Source organism: Mytilus californianus, unplaced genomic scaffold, assembly GCF_021869535.1.
Source record: "Mytilus californianus isolate M0D057914Y unplaced genomic scaffold, xbMytCali1.0.p SCAF_1, whole genome shotgun sequence".
NCBI classification, from domain to species: domain Eukaryota; kingdom Metazoa; phylum Mollusca; class Bivalvia; order Mytilida; family Mytilidae; genus Mytilus; species Mytilus californianus.
Window position 1 is genome coordinate 30,137,786 of NW_026262581.1, and position 13,120 is coordinate 30,150,905.

General features: G+C 33.3%; 1 long non-coding RNA gene across 1 annotated transcript; it reads left to right on the forward strand.

Annotated features, from left to right (window-relative positions):
* The first annotated feature begins 794 nt into the window (after positions 1-794).
* On the forward strand, positions 795-5,393 carry LOC127701501 (uncharacterized). The gene is made up of 2 exons (XR_007982070.1): positions 795-953; positions 4,150-5,393. It is a non-coding gene; the product is annotated as an uncharacterized LOC127701501 (long non-coding RNA).
* Positions 5,394-13,120: the final 7,727 nt, after the last annotated feature.

Genomic DNA, 13,120 nt, shown 5'->3' on the forward strand with positions numbered 1-13,120 from the left:
TGGAAGTAATGTCCATGTGAATGACAGAATAGAATCGTAAAAATGTTTACCCCCGCAGGTGTATATGTAAAATAATACAATACACGTATAAATATAATTGTAAAATCAGAAATGCGTTTATTTATAATATTTTATTTTGGAAACGTTGATTATATTAAAAAGAATTATAAAACATACCAGACATAACTTTCCACGCCTCTAAATAAGGCTCGACAGTGGCGCTCCTACTATAACACGATAGTTGTCTTCAGATTAAAAAAACTTATAACTTCTTCCTTTTAAATAAATTTTTCAAAGTGCGTTTCCTTTTTGAATATATTTACTTCCTTGGTACAAGGGTTTCCTTCTTAAAAAATATTCCGTATGAGGGTTTACTATGCATTAAAACATATATGGTATTGTAATTAAGATTTGCCGTGACATGGCATACAAAATAAGGTTATAAATCTAAAGCAAACAGTACAAATCTGGTCAAATGTATTGTTCCTTGGTCAACATGTCAATGTGGACATATTTAAATACACTAAGACCTCACTTTAGTAAATTATGTAACAATACGTAATGAATCGGATTTTATTGGTTCTTTGAGATAAAATAAATTAATAATAAATCACTCTTTGTACACGAAAGAGAATGGTAATCCCTTAAAAAAAAGTACTCATGAAGCAAGGGATTATCATTCTCTTACAAACTTAGAATATTGTAAAGCGCACAGGCCCAGATAATATCTTGATTTGTTTTAATTTAATCAAGATTTTGTTTGATTGTCAGTGCAAGGTTTATAATAATGCACGACTTCCTTTTTAGGCGTTTCATTTATTGATAGGTCGTGGTAATGTATATAGAGACTATCTTATAATATGGAAAAGTTTATTCTTTTGTGTTTCATGCATTAGATGACACAACAGATACGATGAAATAATAGGTCCTGGTATAGTTTGAGTTTCCTAATTGTAAGTATGAATGTAAATCATGTAATCTATCAATTAGGAAGTATTTTTTCGTTTATTTACAATTCAAATCAATATATTCTAAATTTTACTTAAAACTTAAGTTTTATTCCACAGCCAATATTTGATTCCGAAAAAATTCAAATTGAAATGTTCAAATAAAATGTCTTTATATGAAATTCAATGGTTGATTTAACCCCTATATGTAAATACTATTCTTACCAACCGAGGATTCAGTAATCTGAAGTTTTGTAAGCACATTGTTTTAAGATTTAAGTTATATTTAGTTTAAAGGGTTTTTTTTTCTTTCTTTCCTTTTGCATTGCATTGATTATGTTTATCCTTTACTTTGATTTTGAACTTATTAATATTCAAATCATAACTTTAACGATACCATTTTTTTACTGCACCATAAAACTACAATTAATTTTGTTTTTTGCTTGTTTTAATAAATAAATTTTAAATCAAGTTCAATCCTAAAGTTTAATCCCTTCAAGTTGATAAATAATTTTGGACAGAAGTTACTCATAACCAATTGTTAGTAGGTATAAACAATAGGACAGTCCCTTACTAACAATTCCATTAATCCAGAGCACTTTGCTATATTCTAAATATAATGGTTAAATCTGAAATGTTTTTATTTATAATATTTCATTTTGTAAACGTTGATTATATTAAAAAGAACCAGACTTAAAACTTTCCACGCATAACGCGCGTTTCGTCTATATAAGGCTCAACAGTGGCGCTCCTACTATAACACAATAGTTGTTTTAGATTAAAAACACTTATTACTTCTTCCTTTTAAATGAATTTTTCAAACTCGTTTCGTTTCCAATATATTTACTTCTGTGGTGCAATTAAGGATTTCCTTCTTAAAAATCTTCCGTATGAGGTTTAACCATGCATTTAAACATGTATAACATTAAAATTAAGATTTGCCGTGACATGACATACAAAATAAGGCTATTAATTTGGTTTACTCCTGGTTTGCCCACTTTTAATTACACCAATTATTTATTAGTAAAGAAAACAAAAAAGACAAAAGGTTTAATGAGCATACAATTATATAGTCTGTTCCAACTTAGGTATATAGTTTATCAGTGTTTTCTATATATATTCAGGTATTTTTTATTTTGAAATTCCATTTTCATAAATGTATAGATAAATTATAAATAAATCATATATTTTTTCTCTCAATAATTTAACATACATGTGAAATAATGACACTAGCCTGTTTTAAACGTATATAAAAAAAAAACTAAACAAATTTCGTGTGCAGGGTTTTGGGGCCGCTGAAGGCCTGAAGAAGCTATAGAAAAATGTATGCAAAATCATGCATTCTGCGCATTTCCCAGGACCTTTCTTGATCAAAAATGCAAGTTCTGTTTTAATTATTTTTTGACAATATTTTGGTCTCAAGGCAAAATATATGGTTTCAGTGTAAGACTTTTAGTTTTTAGGGACAAAATCAAAAGACCAATATGTAGGAGAAAGCAAAAACATGTAGTTCACATATAGTTTTATGGATGTGGCTGCTATTTTTTTTTAGATAAAAAATCCTTAAAAAAAATAAAAGTCAAGTTAAAATTTTTTTTTACTAAAATACAAAAGGAAAGCAACACTAAGAGAATAAAGTAAATGTTCCTTAGACAATATATCTAAGTTAAATGAAACCCAGTTTCAGACATTTAATTCAAGTAAATTAATATTTATACATTATATTATTTAAAGATTTGGGAAGTTTTTCCCTAAACATGCATATGTAAACATAGGTGACGACCATTTGATATTGGGGGGGGGGGGGGGGGGGATTTTGAAAATAAATAACTCAACCGTGATAATAAGAAAAAATATGTAGGAGAAAGCAAAAACATGTAGTTCACATATAGTTTTATGGATGTAGCTGCTATTTTTTTTTAGATAAAAAATCCTTAAAAAAAATAAAAGTCAAGTTAAATTTTTTTTTTACTGAAATACAAATGGAAAGCAACACTAAGATTTGGGAAGTTTTTCCCTAAAAAAATGAAAAAAAATCAAATTTTGGAAGAATCTGGTGCCATCTCATACTTTAGAATAGCATTTATAAAATGGCTTAAAAGACCTGCCGAGTTATTTATTTTCAATACATTTTAAGTCAGTTTATTTATTTTCAAACAACTGCAGGACAAACCATTATTTTTTCAGGGCTGAGTTATTTATTGTCAAATTCAATACATTTTCCTGATAAAGGTTATATTAAAAATTTTGAACATTTTCATTGATTTAATAGCATAATATAGTATTTGATAAAATTTTACAGGTAAAATAAAAGGTAAAAAATATGACTATAATTCAGAAATAAACTATAATTGTTAAAACAACAATCCACCCTATGTTTACATATGCATGTAATTAAAAGTGGGCAAACCAGGATGACACCATTAATTTAAAGAGGACATATCGATAAGCAAACAGAACAAACCTCGTCAAATGTATTTTTCTTGGTCAACTTGCCAATGTGGTCACATTTTAAATACTTTAGGACCTCACTTCTCTCAACATTTAGAAATTATGTAACAATATGTAATTAATCCGATTGTATTGGTCCTTTGAGATAAAATAAATTAATAATAGATCATTCTTTTGTAACAAAGAAAGCTTGGATTTAAAGATATTTCATATTTCTACGTGTATCGTATGTCTCTGGTTATAGTTATGTATGGTATGACTCTGATCAAGATACGTTAAGTCCTCTTATAATTTTGTTTGGGAAAAGCCTTTATAATATATGCAATTAATACTAAGTGAAATTAGCTACTAGTATTAAGTATTTAAACAAATAAAAACTAGACGTTCCCACGACTAGAAAATCATCGTTATAAACTGACAAAAAATTCACAGGAACTTGTCTCCAATTTTTTTACCATAATATAACACAAGGTATCCAACTCGCATTTTTGAAAAATGACACTCGGTCGCGAACTTTAGTTATATTTTGATTACAGGCTTTCAATGCCACTGAAACGTTAATATGGTGTTTGACACGCCTAGATTCTGTTTTTGATTTCGTAGCAGCCTTCCAAGTATAGGTATGCAAAATTCAGAGAAATTCCTGTGAAATTTCAGTGAGAGTATAAATAAGCTATGAGATTGTTTTAATCAACATATTAAACATAAACATTTTTGATTGAATAACTATATTTGTATGTTTATTTCGCAGATTGTGACAAAGCTTGTTCTAGATCTACGCGGAGAAGTTTTATCCAGATCTACTCGGAGGACTTTTATGCAGATCCAGATTCACGACCACTCGGATAAGTTTGATCCAAAACCACTCGAAGAAGTTTAATCCTGAAACATTCGGAGAACATTAAGAATAAATGGAGAAAGTGCCCATTGGACATGCACAGATGATGCCCCCGCTTGCATATAACGTTATAAAGGGACACAACTAGAGAACTGTAAGAGTGACGCCACCCAAAATCGAACTTGGTGTGTGTTATGCGGTAATAGGCATTGTGTATAAGTTTCATAACATTTGGTTGATGCAAAAAGTTAGAGAACAGAAACGAAAAAATCAGCATTGTTTTCCGGCATTTATGAACGGGCGTAACTCCAGAACGGTAAAAGTGACGCCACCCAAATTCGTTCTGAATCTGAGTTTTGTGGTAATAAGCATTGTGTATTAATTTCATAACATTTGATTGAGGCAAAGTAAAGTTAGAGAACTGAAAGGAAAAATTCAGCATTTCTTCCACTTTACGAAAGGCGTAACTCCAGAACGGTAAAAGTGACGCCACCCAAATTCAAACTTGAACTGAGTTTTTTTGGTAATAAGCATTGTGTATAAGTTTCATAACATGTATTGAAAGTTTTAAAGATAATTGCACACAAAAAAAACCGGAAAAGAATAGTTAACAAATCCCCATTTTAAGGCAGTAATTTCTATCAGAGGGCATTCAACTTGATAGGGTGGGGTATTCATTTCTGTGTTCTTTAATCTTTAGGCCATTCTTCTCTATTCTTTATTTTCAACCATTATTCTCTTTTCTTTCTATTTTAGCGTCCCACTCTACTTTATTCTTTTGATCCATTTTTTCTATTCTTTGAACTTTTACATTTTATTCTATATCCCCCTCCCCCGATTATTCTATACTGCCCCTCGATCATTCTATATTTTTCTTATTATTCTCTATTCTGTAAACCTCATCCAGACCATTCGTCCTCGACATGCAGAAAATACTTGCCACTGGACGTTAAGCAAGCATCAATCAATCAATCATCCAGACCCTCATATATATGTATACAAGTGCCTATAAATAGCAACAGATAACATACAAATCTATTTGAGTGTGGATTAATCAGTACAAAGATTAATACAATTTCACAAATGAAATTATAAATTGTCTAACAATGTAATTTTAACACACTATTTAGTATGTAAATATTAAAATGTTAAAAATATTTACAATGTGATAAAACATAAACGCAATATTTCGCTAGACAAACTAGCTTCATTGAGCGTACATCTATCCAGTTGAAATCGGATGCAGCTCATTGTACATGAATTTTGCTGCCTTGTAAATAATTCAAAGTTTGGATGAAGTTCAAGATTATTTATTTAATTACGAAATTTTTGGTTGAAGTTTGCAACGTCCATTGGCCAATATTACAGAGATATAAAGGACGATGCTGTATAATTGATTATTCTTTATCTTTCCTGTATCTTTGAGCGAAGATGTCTTGTGAGGGGGCAGTTTTTTGTTGGCCGTTTTTTTCATCAGCTCCTTTACATTTAACAAAGTTATAATATCTACACAAATTCCAAATGTAAAACGGAGAACTCAATTTATGTATTAACATGTAACACATCACTGAAAATTTAAATTAGTCACTATGACTATTCAGTTAGTCAAATATTAGCCGAAAGGTAGTCAACAGCATATATGACTACCCATCAAGTCATTATGACTACCTGCATAGTCAATTGACTATGTTAGGTGGTCACAACACCACGTGGTGTAGAGTATCGGTTTTCACGCGCACTCGTTCGCGTTCCCTTTGTTCCCTAGATCGTGTAGATGTAAACAAACCAGGAGGCACGAAACTGCTATTTTGTCAATTAAACCAATTGTTTAAAGTAAGTATCATGTACATTTGTTTTAATTCTAACTTACAAAAATTAAATTTGAGAAAAAGAAGTGTAATGAATGTAATATATCGGCACATGTTGACGTAAATTAATGACAATACAAAACAGAGGGAGATATGTATACGGGATATCAATTTTGATACACATACAACGTATTTTTGGTTGAAAAGAGTATTTAGCGATATCTATTTTTCACCTGATCAAAAACTGTTAAAAATAAACACTGCAATCGATATTCACAACAATGAATTAAAAAAAAAACCTCAGGGTGGCTGTCAAGATCCTGGTGCTTACATTGCAATGGTGTGGTATAAGATGGGTGGCTGTCAAGATCCTGGTGCTTACATTACAATGTTGTGTTATAAGATGGGTGGCTGTCAAGATCCTGGTGCTTACATTACAATGTTGTGTTATAAGATGGGTGGCTGTCAAGATCCTGGTGCTTATATCACAATGTTGTGGTATAAGATGGGTGGCTGTCAAGATCCCGGTGCTTACATTACAATGTTGTGGTATAAGATGGGTGGCTGTCAAGATCCTGGTGCTTACATTACAATGTTGTGGTATAAGATGGGTGGCTGTCAAGATCCCGGAACTTACATTACAAAAGTGACAAAATCACTAGATCAAAGATTTTTTAACATGACTGATATACTTGTTTATTGTTATATTTTAGCTTCTAAAATGATATAATTATATTTTTCAGCAAATGAAGCCATTGCTATTTGTATGAACACAGCTGAGAGATTTTTGACCAGAGAGATTATTACACTGACACAGTTGATAGCGAAAAAATATCTGAAATAAACACTTCAAATTAACAATGAGTTTATAATAAATATATTTTCTTTATTTGATTTTTAGACTTTAATATATGTCACTGAGTAATGGTAACACATGAAAATCATGAAGATATAGGAAGGTTTTGAACATTGAGCACTTTGTGGTCCTATACGGTTTCGATGTTAGTTTTGCGGTTGTGGTATTTTTAATAATATTATATTCCAGATGTATTTGTCAATCATATGGAAGAGAAACAACAAAAAGTAGAATAACAGAAGAATGAAACATAAAAGTACAAAACGGATAGAAACACACACAAAGTAAATTGGTGGAACAAAAAACACAACACAAATTAAAATAACAGTCTAACAGTCGTGACTATTCACAGTAATCATGTTGACTAAACAACATGGTCACTTTCGACTATTTCAATAAGTCATATGGACTGCATTCAATTGTCAAACTGACAAATGTGCATAGTCAATTGAACAATCCAATTCGTCATAACGAGTATAACATATGGTCATTTTGACTTCCAAACATAGTCATAATTACCACTCTACTCAGTCAAATGTGACTACCCATCTAGTCAAACGACAAAGAGCATAGTCAAAATGATTAAAGTGCATTGTCATCTAGAGGACAGTCAAAATGACCAATTAAATTGGTCAAATTGACTAATTTATGTTTTCAGTGCATGTGACATTCAGTACGTGGGAGAAACAATGGACAAATTTAATATTCGGCCAAATAACCATTGATCATGGTACAAAACCAACAAAAACTGTCCCCTCACAAGACATCTTCGCTTAAAGAAACATTGATTATGTTACTTTCCAAAGTATAGAAGTGAACACGGGTTATGTTCTTCTCGTATATTTTATGATGGTGTGGTGCTGGGCCCTGGCGGGAGGAATTGTGCTTGATTTTCGTGTTGTGGAGACATAATGTTTCGGTCGGTTTAATTGGGGTCTGGGGCTGGCGTGTCGATGGCTGCTGGTGGTCCATTGTTGATTTGTCATGTTTGTGTATCGTTGTCGTTTTGCTTGGTTTCTTTGGTTTCTCGCTGTTCTGGAATCGGGCTCGGGCTTCTTTTGGGCTTAGTTTTGCTGTGCTTGTTGCTGTGTGTTTTTTTTTTCTGCATTGGCTGGAGGTGGGGGAAGGGTTGGGGTCTCGCAGGGCATGTTTGGCCCCGCCGCATTTTTGCCGCCGCATTTTTTGTGCCTGTCCCGGGTCGGGAGCCTCAGGCCTTTGTTGGTCTTGTATGATTTTTAATTTTAATTCAATTGTGTGTTTTGGAGTTAAGTATGACGTCCATTTTCGCTGGACTAGTGCACATTTTTGTTTGGGGGACAGCTGGGGCCCGCCTCCGGGTGCGGGGTTTTCTCGCTGTGTTGGGCACCCGTTGGTGGCCTTCGGCTGTTTTCTGCTCTTTGGTCGGGTTGTTGTCTCTTTGACAGAATACTTTTGGATCTACCAGCTGCATACTTTAGAACCTGATGGGCGTAATGAAAAAGACGAGAAAATATACAGGAAAGATAAAGAATAATTAATTATACATCATCGTCCTTTATATCTCTGTAATATTGGCCAAATAATCTTTAACTTCATCCAAACTTTGAATTTTTTTACAAGGAAACAATGAGCTGCAAAATTTCTTATCTGCATCCGATTTCACCTGGATAGATCCACGCTCGATGAAGCTAGTATGTCTAGCGAAATATTGCGTTTATTTCTTATCGCATTGTAAATAATATTTTTAATATTAACATACTAAATAGTGTGTTAAAATTACATTGTTGGGCAATTTTTATATTTATATCATCAGGGTTGACTATTTTATTTGGGAACCATATCTTGTAATTTTTTGCTGTTACAATTTCTCTAATTTTTTTATAATTTCTAGATAATATCATGGAAATAATATTTAAAAGGAATAACAACGACTAATTAGCATGTATTAACAGCCTGCAGAGCTCTGTTCTAAAGTCATATGATTTTATCCAATTATAGTCTCAGCGGCAAGACCCCTTTGGTTACTATCTGTGATACCGCGGTTGTAAAATGGCATCTGGAATTTCTTATCAGTCACGTGATTTTATCGAGTCCGGTAATTATAAAGCACCTGTGTGAAATCCGAGGTTTATTAATAAGACGGTGGCGCTGTATCATATAAAACCTCTACCTTCAGAAAGAAGTCGTATGATGTAAAAAACTTGAAAAACGGACGAGAATTGTTCAACCTACAACAGTTTAGCATGGAAAATTGTATTTAATTTAGCATATTTTTGCTTTTTACCGTTTGTTTTAAACTGTTCTAAAAGTATTTTCCGGTTAAAAGCGGGTCCCGAGTAAAACAGTTAAATACCGATGAATCGATCAGGTTTCACATGATGTTTAACAAAATAATGTAGACAAATCTAGACATAGATTTTTTTACTGTTGAAATGTGCAAAGTTTATCGAGAAGTATTCTAAATTTATGTAATACTATATGTCATAAATGTCATAAATGTCATTGATTACATTATTGAAACTGGACAGCTAGGGATAATATGTTCGTAAACACATATTTTTTTAAGAAGTGTCTATTGTGGAATACTTGTATTAATATAACAAGCTGCAGCAAAAATTAAAACGAACCGACAAAATGAGCTTGACGCTATCTGTCTTGCGGCAAATTCATTTTTACACGAATTATTTTATGTATCAAGAACTATAAATTAAAGGATAGAACAGTTTAGAATTGTGATATTTCAATTGACTAATACACGAAAGACTTAGACTTATTCGTATTTAATAAAAGGGAGTCCAAACGTATTTTTTGTACAATCATCTTGAAGTTCTTAACTTACGGAAATGACCTTTTAACTGTCTGTAAATATTAAAATTGAAAATGACCCAGCCTTGTTCTCCAACTTCATATGTGATAGCTGTCGGTACTATTAAGATCGAACTAACCAGAAATAGGGAAATTGGACTAAAATAAAAATTGAACGAATGACTCTATTCGGCAGCGTACATCAACGGAATGTAACGAATGGACTATTCGGGTTACTTCGCACGTATATACGACAAAAACTTGTCTGTTCGTAGTTTTCCGTGAACACGAAAATGACCGAAAAGTGTCAGTGATTTGATCGATCACATGCGGAGAATCAACTTCCATGCCAGATATTAAATCAATTAACGAGTTATCGAAAGATGGGCGGTAACGCAGATGAAACCTTTGAAGTGACGACGTTGTTATTCCTTTCAATATTACTTCCATGATAATATATAGTCAAAATCGCAATAATAACTTAATTTACTGCTGTTTTCAGTGTCTCTCTTTTATAGTTTACAGCATTATTACACAAAAAAACTACCAGTTATAATTAGTAATGGATAAAAATCGCCATTTAAGGACAATAATACCTATGAGCAGTCGATGGAGAATTTCAATTCTGTTGAATTAATTGTGAATCTTGAGTTTTTACAGTCAGTCCTCCATTAAAAAATTATTTGGCGTCATATTAGTATTTCCATTGTCTCTCTAACTGTTTCTAGGGGCCTCGGTGGCCGAGTGGTCTAAGTAGTTACTACTGTAATCACTAGCCAATCAACACTGATGTTGTGAGTTCGAACCCCGCTCGTGTGGGTGCACTCGACTCCAATCTTAATTGACTAGGATTGTCAGTTTTCCTATCGAAGGTCGGTGGTTTTCTCCGGGCATTCCGGCTTCCTCCGCCAATAAAAACTGGCCGCCACGAAATAGCCCCAAAACGGTGCTTAAAAGTGGCGTTAAAACACCAATATTCAAATCAAATCAAATCTAACTGTGTCTGATTTAAAATTAAAACCAATTAAGCCAATAAATAGAAAAGGGTAATGAAATGCTTCGCTGAGCGCAGCCTGATACGACCGCAGAGGTCGAACCCTGAACAGTTGGTACAAATTTGGACACAATATTCAAGCTTGATACTGTCTGAATTTGGATTGTGATCAAATTTTTGACATAATATAGATTTCTGACACAAAATAAATGTGGTCAAAGATCTTACAAATCTATTGCGCAATACTGTGCAATTGAAGATTTCTTCTTGAAACTTTTCAAAAATTCAAAATTTTGAAAAAAAATATGAATCCTCTAAAAAAAATGAAGAAAAAAAATCCCCCCCCCCCCCCAACTTTTTGAAACCCCCATTGGAGCATTAACCCCAAAACTCGATACCAGCCTTGTCTTTGTAGTATGGAACCTTGTAGTACAATTTCAGAGAGATCCATACACTTAAACACAAGTTATTGGCTGGAAACTAGAAAAATGCTTGTTTTTGGCCCCTAATTCCTACATATTTGGGCAATTAACCCCAAACTCAATCCTAGCCTTCCCTTTATGATATGGAACCTTGTGGAACAATATCAGAGAGATCCATACACTTACACAAAAGTTATTGTCTGGAAACTAGAAAAATGCTTCTTTTTGTCCCCTTTTTGGCCCTTAATTCCTAAACTGTTGGCCCCATAACCCCTAAAATAAATCCCAATCTTCTACTTGTGGTATTAAACATTGTCGTACAATTTCAGAGCAATCGAAATACTTATACACAAGTTATTATCCTGAAACTAGAAAAATGCTTGTTTTGGGCCCCTTTTGGGCCCCTAATTCCTAAATCCCCAAAATCAATCTCAACCTTCCTTTTGTGGTATTGAACCTTCTTAAAAAATTCATAGAGATCCATTCACTTAAACTAAAGTTATTGTTCGGAAACCAATGTGTCTTCGGACGACGACGCAGACATCATACCTTTATACGATCCAAAAATTTTTTGCGGTCGTATACCAAAAACATCGTCTTTTAAGGACAATAACTCTAATAAGTAGTCAATCAACAGTATCGATCAGTATAGGTTATGTCGATTTATTTGTAGATCGTACCTTGTGAATCATTTTTGCTGGGGCGTGTTTTTTTGTTCTTCGGTAGTGAGCCAGAAGAGGTCCATTTCTGTTTTTTTGAATAGGGAAGATCTTCTGGCTCTCTTCCACCTCTTCTTTTTTGATAGGTAGTTTAGACGGCAGAGTCACATAACAAACATGGCGTCGTTTAGTCTAAATGACATTAATAAATTTATGAATCCAGATATATTAGAATGTGAGCTGTGTTATAAACGTTTTTATGGTATGACAGTCTTAGTAGGACATCCCTGTAGGACGATAAGCTGGATAAATATAAGAACTACACGGACAATAACAGTAAAGGGACGACTATTTGATATTCTAGGGAAGGGATTTTGATTGATTGGTGTTTAACGCTAATTTCAACACTAAGTTGGGCTATTCCGTGGTGGTCAGTTTAAATTTATAGATGAAGGATGGGGAAGGGAAGAGGGCATTATTAACTTTTTTAATCTGTCGCTAATTATGCCTATTTTTCAGCTCTTACCAGGCAACCATATTCATATATGAAATCCTCCTGTCCCCCACCCCAATAAATGAATAAATATCAAATGGTTTTTCTTCTTATTTAACACAAGTTTAAATTGATTGTTTGTTGCTAATTTTAACGCCCAGTGAAAAATATGTCATGCATGTTCAGGACTCGGTTCAGGAAAACACGAGTTTAAAGGTCAGGTATATAATATAAAAACGAAGAGATGTATGATTGCTAATGAGGCAACTATCCACCGGAGTTCAAATATGAAGTGGATGTAAGCAATTATAGGCAACCGTAATTAAGGCCTTCAACAATGACAAAACCCGATACTGTATTAAAAGTCGTCTATAAAAGGCCCGGTGTGAGAAACAATTCAAACGAAAAAACTAACGGCCTAATTATACATAACAAAAAATTTACAAAATATCAAATATGAGTCCAGGCATAAACCAACGACAACCACTAAACTACAGGCTCCTGACTTGGGACAGGCACTCAAAGAATATGGCAGGGTTGATATAAAAACGAAGATTGCCAATGAGACAACCCTCCACAAGAGACCAAATGACACAGCAATTAACAGCTATAGGTCACCGTACGGCCTTCAACAATAAGCAAAGCCCATACCGCATAGTCAGCTATAAAAGGCCCCGAAATCACAAATGTAAAACAATTCAAACGAGAAAACTAACGGTCTAATTAATGTACAAAAAAATGAACGAAAAACAAATATGTAACACAGCAACAAACAACCACCACTAAATAACAGGCTCCTGACTTGGGACAGGCACATACATACAGAATGTGGCGGGTTTAAACATGTAATAAAGATCCGGCCCAACCC